The sequence below is a fragment of the Argiope bruennichi genome, chromosome 7 (genome assembly GCF_947563725.1).
Source record: "Argiope bruennichi chromosome 7, qqArgBrue1.1, whole genome shotgun sequence".
In the NCBI taxonomy this organism is placed as follows: Eukaryota; Metazoa; Arthropoda; class Arachnida; order Araneae; family Araneidae; genus Argiope; species Argiope bruennichi.
In genome coordinates, this window is record NC_079157.1 from 24,134,916 (window position 1) to 24,147,328 (window position 12,413).

General features: G+C 30.4%; 1 protein-coding gene across 4 annotated transcripts in view; it reads right to left on the bottom strand.

Moving 5' to 3' along the window:
• The window catches only part of LOC129975218 (uncharacterized), a 164,840-nt gene that overhangs the window by 7,920 nt on the left and 144,507 nt on the right, over positions 1-12,413 (bottom strand). The gene's annotated exons all lie outside the window — the stretch shown is intronic.

Here is a 12,413-nt window from a genome sequence, read left to right on the forward strand (position 1 = left end):
TTTTTACAATGAAGTGGCTACCGAATGGAAAACAAAATGTGCCGGCGGACATGGTAAACAAAATGCCAGGAACATAAAAGACTTCCGAAAACAAAGAGTGGGAAAAAAAAGAGTCAGCCGTCCGAGATAAATGTGGTTATCTGGTGATATTCATGCTTGGCGGGTCACGGGATGTGGGTGAAAGTTTTGGTAAAGTTTTGAATTAGAAGGTCGTCTTCAGTATATTATCCTTTGTGCTTCACATCTTAAAAAGAGGTTGGCGTAATCAAAATAGAAAAAAGTGATTTAAGAAAGAAGTTAACTTATTTGTAAAGACCAATTCTGATTTCCAATATTCATGATTGTGCAAATTAGGAAATTATTTGAAATGCTGAGATGCTGAATTAGTTATGTTTGAATTCAATCTATTAACACAATTTTAAAGATATTCGAAATATAATTTCTTGTTCGAAAATTCATTCTAGGGGTGGCCTAGAGGTAGCGCGTCTTTCCGGTGATCTGGTTGTCCCGGGCTCGAGTATGATTGTTCTTTACCCCGTGTTCTATCCGTGAGGTGTGTGAAAAAGTCCCTTGTAAAAAGGGTCTGTGCAAGTGAGTGTCATCCTCATTTGATGCTTCTTCGAACTTCTTTAAGACTTCTGCCCTCGGGTGATCAGGGGTCCTTACCCTCAGAAGCTACTGCACCTCTCTTTCTCCAATCTCATGGACTTGGTTTGAATTGGTGTTCAATCCAAGGGGGATAAACAACATCGTTATTTTTGTTCCAATTTGTCTAGAGCGGCACAACAAATTCATTTTTTTCAGGATTTTTTATGTTAGGAAATGTGGCATTTTCTGTTGCTCGAAACGACCTAGGAGCACTTGAGGTAGAAATCTGTCATAACCCAATATAAGGGGAATATCCAAAAATATTTTTACGATATGTTCAAGATGTTTTTTGGCATTCTGAATATTGAAGAGATAACGTACAATATCTTATGCTAATAAGGAGAACAAAATAAAATGTAGTCTAGCCATGCCTTGTCTCAAGGACGTCAAAAATTTACTTTGCAGATTTTATTTGAATTTTAAGCTAAAACAATTATTCAATATAATTTAAAATATGCTACAAGTAAAAACATGAATAGGACTTATAACTCGACTGTAAATGATGTTATAATCATGTGCGTCAATTCAAAAACTATTTTATGAAAATTTTCTATATTTTTAATGCAGTCGTTAAAATTACTTATGCAACAATTAGATATTGCGGAAGCTAACTTGTAAAATCCTCTCTTGGAAGATTACACCTTATAATCTTTTACAAGAATATAAGGTGTTAATCAGGGAATAGATGACTGTATTTTCCTTTTTGTTCTTCAGTTATTTTATTTGGAAGGCGTTTTCGATGAATCATAGGGGCTAAAGTTCCTAATTATTACTATGATATGGCGTCACATAATTCTAGTGCTGGGAGATCAAATTTTCTAAGATACCTTGAGGACAGGTTGCTTTCTTGAAAGCTGTTCATCAGAAGCTTATAAACACTTTAAAAAAGGCCAACAAATATGCAATCTATCCATCAAGTTATATAGTCTGAAATTCGACATTTACTTTTTGCAAAAATCGTATATTCTATCTGATACATTTATATATCAAGATCCTCATGTCTAAATAATTCTATTTTTGAATCATCGCGTTCCCATTTCCATTACAACACAGATGAACCTATAATCAACTGATCGATGTTTGATTCAAATTTTGATTTACAATTCTTACTTTGAAATAAATGTGAAATCATCACAGTTATCATATTCACGTGCGGACAAAGATGTAACTTTCCTTTCAATGAATTTCGTATAGCATTTGACATACATTAAAATTTTTAATATTAAAATCATATACAAAATTTTGTCTGTTTCGTTCCATTTTTTGTATTACCATCTTCACAGGCAGATAGAGGAATATATTTTGAAAACTGCTATTTTTTTATTTTCACTCGAGGAAGTGTGAAACGGGTGTTCATTCAAATCTCAAAATAGAATTTTTTTGTTTGTTGCAATACTTTTTCATTATATATTTCGCATGAAAAAAGTATAAACCAACGGGAAAAGGTCTCTTCGAAATTTTCTTGCATGAATTCTTAAATGAACTTTTTCTTTAATGAATCTGTCGTGCCGAAAAATGCCTTACATGATATCGGCGTACATTAGTTACGAAATAATAACTTTTGGCTTGAATTTAGAATTTTTACTGAAACTGTCCTGTCATACTTGGCGAGTTTTTGGCGATTAATCACTGCTATGTGATAATAGTATTAAAAAAAAAACCAAATTCATGTTTTGGACACGTTTTTTTTCCACCGATTTAAACAAATATTTGACACAAAAGTTCATTTGTAGTCATAAAATCTCTTACCAAATTTGATATGTTTAAATCATTGCGCTTACATGTTTATTAAAATACAAACCGACAAGCAATCAACCCATAGTTGGATTTGGCTCAAACTTTGACAGGTGTCTACATTATAGATGTTAAATCTATATACCGAATCTTATCCATCTAGCTCTCTTCGTTTTGAAATTATCGCATTAATGTATATTCGAACAGCAGGACATATAGACTTCCTCTAAGCAGATTTTATTCAAAATTTGATAGAAATGTCCAAATTTGATGTATAGTCCATGTACCAAATTTCATCCGTCTAGCTCAACTCGACATTGAGTTATCTTTGTCACAAAAAGACAGACAGATGAACATTTCCCGAAAATGTGTTTTTCGAACTCGGGTCTAAAACGTGGATAGTTGTTGAAACCTCGAGTTCGAATTTTGTGACGATTATTATACTTTATACTACGTATACGATAAAATAAAAAAATGAAAAGAAGGACTGAATGTAAAGGATAAATAGCATAAATGGAATTTCAAAGGAATTTTTAAAATATAGCTACGTAATATAAGATAATAATTTTCACCTTGGCCGCTCTTGAAGAAGAAATAGAAAATTGTAAAGTAATTTTTTTTTAGTTCCTTCAGACAACATATTATCTATTTTTTTTAAAAAATCCTCTTTATTTTGCCAACTCTTGTACAGTTTACTTAGACATCGTTTAATCATGTATTGTGACTTGTGAAAATCGACAGACAGTAAGTCAGACGTACGAGCCATTATATAAGGTTCAATTGTTCGTAAATCAAAGAGATGCAAAACCGCATTTATTAGGAAAAGGTGAAAACAATCTTCTTCTACAAAAAAAAAAAAAAAAAAAAAAAAAAACCACAGAGAAGGTTTAAAAAAAAATTCATATTGCACTCTGACAAAGAAGGGATACAATATTCATTTTCAGCTTCTTGGAGAGCCATGCCATGCTTGAGTGGCTTCCAAATATTAATGATTACAAGAAATCTGCATCTAAGTCGTAAATGATGTACTGTCACGCTAAAACAAAGATATGAGAGATTTTTTTTAATGGATGATATATTTTCCGGGTAGAGGCATTTTCTTGTTATTTCAAAAAAAAAAAAAAAAAAAAGAGCGTGTGATTGCGGTTTCGGAAACATTTTTGATATTTTCTCGTTCCTAAAAGTTAAATGCAAACGATTCTTAATTTTGCTTACCTAGAGAAACGGAAAAAGTACATTTTGTTTTTACAAACACAGTATATAATTTATCGTAATTGTTACAAGGCAATTTTTACTTTCAACAACCGTAAGCATGTAATTTGGATAAAACTGACCTTTAATTACATGTTATTGCTTAAGAATTATTACATCGTAACGAATGATGATGCAATTTAAAAGAATGGTTTAAAGTACTTTTTGCTGAAGCGATTTGTTATTTCCAATTTTTTGAAATAAAAGTTTTTTTCTCGTTTAATTTTTTCGACCAGGAATTATCGTACGAATTATTTTTAACAAAGAAACCTGCTTTTGAGGAAATCTTTAGAAAAAATAAATTTCCTATTGGCAAGCTGGAAGGCAAATGTAGATAGACTTCCTTACATCTGAGCTACTATCTAGAACGATAAATGTTCGATTCTAGATACAGTCAAAATTAGGGCGTGGAAATCAATTTTCAGCCCCTAACTTCTAAGATATCGAAAAACTTTAAACACAAACGTTGTTCGCCTTGATGTGGCACTAATTTGGATAATTGGATTTGCTTTTCATTATCAGAAAATTTCTTTTCCGAGATTTTAAAAACATATTCTGAACTATTTAAAATCCAAACAAAGTTACTATGTTATCCTTTCACAAGATAACACACGCAAAGCGTTATACGAATATATAAATATATAAATTTTAGAACGAAGGGTGGTTTTGGGTTCTAGGGAGGATGACTGATTGAAAATCTACAGAAATTTTCCCAAAGTCTTGTCATGAGAACCATTGCAATAGATTGTTTTCCTATAGGAATCTGCCTAAAATCCAAGTGTAGTTCCGAATGAGTCTAACTTCTGCACAATGGTTGCAAGACTTACAGATTCAGAGAATATCGTAAATTCGAACTTACTTAACCCTACGTTAGGTCTGAGTGTTATATGCCTCTTTTTAGTTGCTTTGATCTTTAAGAACATGAAATCTTTATTCATACTGAATTAACATATTTAATGAGCATTTTGACAAAAAGGCCTTCTGAGAAAGTTAATTTTTGGTGGTGCAGAACTCATGAGTCGTCTTATTACAAGAGAATTTTTTATACTAAAAATTGTTCAGTAATATCTTTGTTAACTAAGTGGCCATTACTAAACATTAATTATCTGATTTGATCAACATTTTGATGATTAAACAAAGAGAACGTATTTTAGAGCGTGATTACCGTATGATGAATTTTCTGTCTTCTTTAAATATATAATGCCCTTCAATTACAGCTGTTTCTGAAAATTGGTGGTCTTTAAAGGATTTTTGCAGCATTTCGATATTTTTTTGAAGCAGAAATTGTACTACAGAAATATATTTTAATGCATTTCATCAAAATTGAATTATTCAAAAAAAATCGTTTCATTCATTTTATAATCTCTTGTGTGGTTTATAGTTCGTGTCCCTTATCTATCTTATTTTATGTAAGTGTTATTAAAGGACAGAACAAAGTATTTAATAAATTTTTTGGCAATGGTAAATAATTTTTTTTCATGAATTAGCTTAGTTTAGTTATGTTAACGTCCCGTTTTAAAGCAATACTAGGGGACGGACCTCATAGTTTTGAACCGCGGTCAGATGACGAGGACGACACCTGAGCTGGCACTCCACTCTCTACAGCATGCCAACCCAGTGGGAGGTCGTTTTGCCAGGGCGTTTAACATGCACCTGACCCGCTTACACGATGGTTCTTCGGTGGAATTGGGTCTCGAACTTGAAACCCTCCGGTTCCGAAGCCGAGACCTTACTACCAGGCCACCGCCGCCCTTCTCATGAATTACGTGCCATAGTAGGAAACACTGATATGTTAATAAATGTGCAGATAGGTTGTGAAAGTAGAAAAAAACACTACAGAAAACCAAAGAGACAAACATGATTTCTCCTATAAAAGCCTTGTCATTCCTCCCACATAAAATAAAAGATTTTAGGCAAGGCTGTGAATGTCACGAGTGCTCAGATTTTTATTTTCAATCTCGCACACAAGAATTGTGAGTTTCGTAGCAGCATGAAGAAAATTGTATATAATAAGGGAAAACTAATATGCATTTTGGGCGCTTTTTTTTTTGCTATAGAATGAAAATAAATATGATGCAGAACTACAATTTTATTAACAAAATGGCATACTAAATTTCATTTATCTGTCGCTGCATTTTCGAGTAACTGCATTTACATGAACACGAAAATTACAAAGAGACTACCCCATTACGATTTGAATTCAAAATTCGATTTGGATCTACTCTTCAGATGCATCCCACGGGGTGGGTGAGGCACCTCGTAATTGAGGATGAGAAGCTTCCAGCATGGTGGGAGGTTCTCGGTACCCCTGTGGGTACATGAAAGGTAGAGGTCTGGCTAATCCCATTGATGATGAGACGTACTTCCTTAGGGAAGGGTTGTACCGTGACCGGTGATGGCCTTTAGCACTCCTCAACTACAGTTCCAGCCAATGTTGCTGTCGCTGCGGTCCGATCATTCAAGTTTATCCTTGGGCCTCCAGACGGGTCAGAGAGTCAGTTAATGACTACTCTTCAGATGCTAAATCTGCATTCCATATTTTTATGTAATCATACTGTCGGATAGGCAGACTTCCCAAGAATGGATTTCATTCAAAATTTGACAAAAACTTAAAAATTTAGTCGTAAGTCCGTGTATCAAATTTCATCCATCTAGCTCAAAGTTAGCTTTTGAGTTATCGTGCTTATTGACAGACAGAAATAATGCCAAAAATGTGTTTTGTGATCTCAGGGAGGTTTGAATCGTGAAGATTTGCTGAAATCTCGAATTCGAATTCTTTGACGATTACAGTGCTTTCGATTTCTATTCTTCATATACGAAGCATACAATAATAGGCAACTTGATGGAAATCTTCAAGTTTGGTATAAATAATACATAGAAAATTTCATTTGTCTAAATCAAGGCATTTTTATTTTAGACACCTGTGAAATTCTGTGCCAAATCCAACTACGAGTTGACAGTCTGTACTTTCAGAAAGTTGCAAACGCGACAATTCAGAAACGCAGGAACTTAAATATATTGAATTTGGTATGGGATATTGTGACTACAAGTGCAGTTTTGTGTCACATTTTTGTTTCAATTGCTTGAGAAAAACGTATCTAAACCACAAATTCAATTTTTAGATACTGTTAACGTATGCCAGGGATTAATCGCCAAATAACTCGCCAAGCATGGCAAGAGAGATTCAATAAAAATGCCATATTCTCGCCAAGAGTTAATATTGCGTTACTATTGTAAGGCATTTTCTGGCATGACAAGTTTATTATAGAGCATGCGAGAAAAAATAACTCCAGCTATTTTTTTTTTTAATTAAAATAATTTCTCTTTGTATACGTATACGAGAAAGTAATAAAAAAAAGACATGTGGAATTGTGTCACAACTGCAGATTATAGTATAGAATCTGCGCTAATTGGCTGTAATTATGTAATTAGGAATCAATCAACATTTTATGTTTTCCGGCGCTCAATATCAAAAGTTGTGTTTAAGAGTGTATATTATACAAGGCAATACTAAATTAATACCAAATTTGTTACACAAACTGTACAACAGATTATTTAAATAATGCATTAATTAGGTTTGGAAAAACGTAATGAATTTTTTTTTCTTCAATACTTTGCAAAAGTAGCTTATCACTCAAAATGCCATTTTGCAGTTAGTTTTCAATCACACAATCGTGTTTAATTCATAAATGCTTGTTCTTGAACCAAATTCATCAATAATTCCGGATAAAAAAAATGGAAATTATTTTATTACAACCAAATAATCTGTAACTACAACAAAACAATGTTGTATTGACAAAAAAGTAATCAGAAAATAAATAATTTCATTTCCTTTTGACAGACTTTGGACGTTTAATTGATGATTGTAACAATGGGATAAAATATACGGATTAATGATTGTTAAGCCATAATTTCTTGACTTTTCTATGTAGAAAACGTCATTAAAGTTTATTGCGCTACAAATTGGCAAAAAAAAAAAAAAAAAAAAAAAAAAGAGAATAATAGAATTCATGTTAAAAAAAGGAACCTTGACTATCTTGTTTACTATCGCTTATAAAAATGTCGCTTACAAAATGGGGAAAGAGTAAAAAAAAAATTAAAAAAAAAAGCGTAACGGAATCTATGTTTAAAAAAATGAACTTTGACTTTCTTGTTTACTTTCGCTTATAAAATGAGGAAAAGAGTGATTTCTCTTAGGTTTTTTCTCTTAGGTAAATTTTCTCTTAGGTAAATTTTCATGTTAATTTATATTTGAATAGGTGGATTTCATCTGAATGCTTTTACTCAAAATTTGGTAAAAAACTGCAAATTTAGTGTAAAGACCTTATACCAAATTTTATCTATCTAGCTCCAAGTATTTTAGAGTTATCTTTGTCACATACAGAGAGACGGATATTTTCCCAAAACGTTATTTTCGGACTCAGGTAGGCTTAAAACGTGGTGATTCGTCAAAATCTCGTCCGAATTTTTTAACTATTACTATATTTTCTCTATTCTTCATATACGAGTGAGTAAAAATGAATATATATAATTTTATATTCTATGTTTTTTTTCAAAATTAATTAATATAAATTGCCTGTTTCGCCAAAGATAGCACTTGGTTTAGCATTGCACAATAATCAACATACACACACACACACAAAAAAAAAAAAACGTTATACTTCATTCTACAGTTAATAATAGCGAATCCGAAGATTGTATAACAGAGTTCAATCTATCATGTTTAAATGAATTTTATTATATATTTAACTAAGGCATTATTGAAAGTCATTTTGCAGCTTATTATTTTATTGTATTTGGCATTTCAAAATGGCATTGAAATCTACAAATGTAAGCAAACACAATGACCTTCAAAGTTATTTCCAGTTATTATGCTTTATAACAATACATTGTTATATAATATCGAAAATATGTATAAACTTATACGCATGGCATATGTGGTGAACAAAATCGAAGTGGTTGATTATGAAAAGTAAAAATGTTTGTACATATGAGAGTTCTTTTTTCTTTATTCTACTGTAGACTTATACATTTGTTGTAATACGATTGAAATACGAATCGCCTTCTAGGATTAATCGCGACAGTTTAGGTTTCTGAATTTTTGTTTTCGTATGTGAAATAAATTACGGAGTTCCCCTATCTTAAATAAAATTTCCTAAATCTATCAGTTCTTTTAATTCAGAAACCCCCCCCAAAAAAACAACATTTTATTTTAAAAACGAAGCTGAACTAAAATTCATTTAAAAACATTATTTTAGAAAAATTTCTCTTCACATGTCGATTGTATCTGTCTTATTTATTTTTATGAGTAATAAGAGTTCATATCTAATTTTTTTCGACTATTATTTATCGTCATTAAAAGTTTTGTCTTCATTAGAACAACAGTTAAATGACACACATCCTCAAATTTGAGGCAACAGTATTTATTTCGGATTTGAATTTGGACTGAGCCCACCCCCCTTTCCTTCTTCCACAGAGAAGAAGAGAAATATTTGAAGAGAATATTTGACATTCCAAATTGTCACGATCTAGTCACCTCATTTTATTCTTAACTCCTGACTATGAAAACGATAATTTTTCATCAGGTAAAAATTACTTAATCTTAACTATTGTGTCTGTTCATATTAAAAACTATTCTCCGAATGCATTTGTCTAAAAAAATTTTAGCCTATTCATCGATAATTTATTTTTTGTGTTCTTGAATGTGTTAATATGATATTGTAAATAAATGTTATGTTAAGAAAAAATGATGAGAAGTCTTTTTTTAAGTTGTTGCAAGATATATATATTATATATTTGTTCCAACTAATATGCATATCTTTTGCTTATTGTATGTATTTAGCAAACTGTTATTCGTTTTCGTAACCATGATAAGTTTCCAACTTTGTACTAAATAAGAAACAACAATTCTTAAATTGTGGTGTAAAAATCAACATTAAGAAGTTTTCACAACAAAACTAAACCCTTCCACTCGATTCTGAAAGCAAATGGAACATTCTTTATCTTAAAGAACATATGCATTTCCCCCGCCAAAAACTGTGTCTCACATATCTAAAAAAATTGAATGAACTTATGCTGACTTCACAACTTTCTACTAAATAAGAAACAACAATTCTTAAATTGTGGTGTAAAACTCCCCATTAAGAAGTTTTCACAACAAAACTAAACCATTCCACTCGATTCTGAAAACAAACAGAAATTTTTTTATGTTAAAGAATATATGCATTTTCCCGCCAAAAACTGTGTCTCACATATCTAAAAAAAATTGAATGACCTTATGTAGACTTCACAACTTTCTACTAAATAAGAAACAACAATTCTTAAATTTTGATGTAAAAATCAACATTAAGAAGTTTTTATAACAAAACTAAACCATTCCACTCGATTCTGAAAACAAATGGAACATTATTTATCTTAAAGAACATATGATTTTTCCCGCCAAAAACTGTGTCTCAAATATCTAAAAAAAAAAATGAATGAACTTATGTAGACTTCACAACTTTCTACTAAATAAGAAACAGTTCTTAAATTTTGGTGTAAAAATGAATGCTAAGAAATTTTTGCAACATAAAAAAAAAAGTGTTCCAGTCGATCCACAAAACAAATGGATATTCTTTATCTATCTTAACGAACATATGCATTTTCCCGCCAAAAAAAAAAAAAAATGTCTCACATATCTCAAAACAGATGGAATATTCTCAATCTATTTTAATGAATTTATGCAGACTTCCCACCAAATTTGACCTGTTCCCAAATATTACGGAAACAACAAAAGAATCTTTTGTTTTACAACCATTAAAAAGGAAAAAAGAACAACGTTCGCGATAGGAGATCATCTCTGTCCGGAACTTCCTTCGCCATAATTCTAAAAGCTCTTAACGAAGCAGGGGCTTCTGCATATTTTTAACCAGAACTGGGTCACGGTGAACACCTATTTTTGATTTTATTCTTTAGGCAACATTAAAAAAAGTTAAGGAGGAAAAAGTGACGGAAATTTGGAACTAGATTTATTTATTTTTCTTCCTATCGCTCATTTCTTTTCTTTCTTTTTGTGTTGGGATTTTTTGTTGTCGTCACATGTGGTCACGTATCAAGTAACACTGTGTTTTTCCGCGAAACAAAAATTATAAAATTATATTTAAAAAAATCGGCACGCACAGCTGAAAGAATACCAATGCACAAATGTCGTCTGCAGAAGGATAAACAGGTGTGTTTGTCAAAAGCCACCTAATATATTCATTTCATGATCGTGAAGAAAGTATTTAAAAGTGGCTTTATGCAAAACGAGAAGCGTGGTTTTATCACAATGACAGAGGGTTTCTTTTTTGTTTGTTTCCTCTACTTTCCCGTTTTACGTGAAATCTGTCGAAAGAAAATAAAGATAATATTTTTGAAGGAAATAATCTATATAAATAAAAATAGATTGTATCCTGTAGGGATCTCTACTACTGAATTTATTCTGATCAAATTCTGCTTACAATATTTTGAAGGATAAGAAAGTTTTTCTGAAAATTTTGTAACAATTAATTAAGTAGTTAATTTTTTAATTAGAAATCTTACTTTATTCAAAGAAAATATTTCATTTTTTTTTTTACCTTTAGTGCTGCCATTCTGAATGAATAGAAATTCTATAGTTTCCATTTAAGATATTTTAATTCATTTACTTCCCAACTGCAAAACGCAATGTGTAATTATATCTTGCATAATTTTAAAAAAAATCTTAACATCTAATCGAAAAAATTAACTTCTGATGGAGTTTTTAAAATATTTTTAGTAAAGTTTGTAAATTTCGGTCAACAACAACAATATAAACATTATTATGTGCAGACGATAAGAGAATTTTTTAATTATAATGTGTTATTATTTGTATTACAAAAAGTTATAATAGCGAAGAATTAAAAATATAACTATTAAAGGCTTAATTTGTTATGTGTATATACTTAAAGTTTATTATATCACCAAGTTAAAATTAGAACAATATTTTAATTGTGAATAACGTCAGGTATTTCAGTTGGTTATTTATAAAATACTAAAACTTTATTAGCTAGTTAAAATAAAAAAATATTCTTTAATTAATAATCTAAAAATTACAGAATAATCTTTTTATTAAGAATCTAAAAATGAAAACAAAAACTTTACGAATTGAGAAAGTTACAGCCTTAATTAAATTTAAATCGAATTATCTTAAAATTAAAATGGATATTTTGAAATTGTTTTTTCATATGAAATTCATTATTATTTTATTTTCTTATCATATTATTTTCAGCAATTTACATATCCGCCATCATTTTTTAGTAGAAATAAAGTTTTTAATATTATTTTTTACAAAATTATTAAAACTTTCCATTTCAACATTTTTTTCATTTTATTCATAAATATTTTTCAGTTATTATTTTTTTAACAAATTACATAATTCATTGTTATGCAATCAATATGACTTGAAATTATCACTATCAGATAATGCTTCTTATATAGAATAAAAATTTAACTAAAATCAAGCAATTAAGACAATTAAATTCTGAAAATGTGAAAATGTTTTATCATTATCGAGAACACACAATTTTACAAACTTTAAGATTTCTGAACATCAAGCAGTGAGTAAAAAAAAAATCGAAAATAAAGTATCCATCTTATAAACTGTGAAAATAAAATAATAATAACATTTCATAAAAGTATAAATGAAATCTTTAAATAAAAGTACCAAAAAAATAAATCGAAAGTTCTATAAAACATCATTAATGCTGAAACGAGTTTTCAGGTAATATTTGCATGCTGGTCAT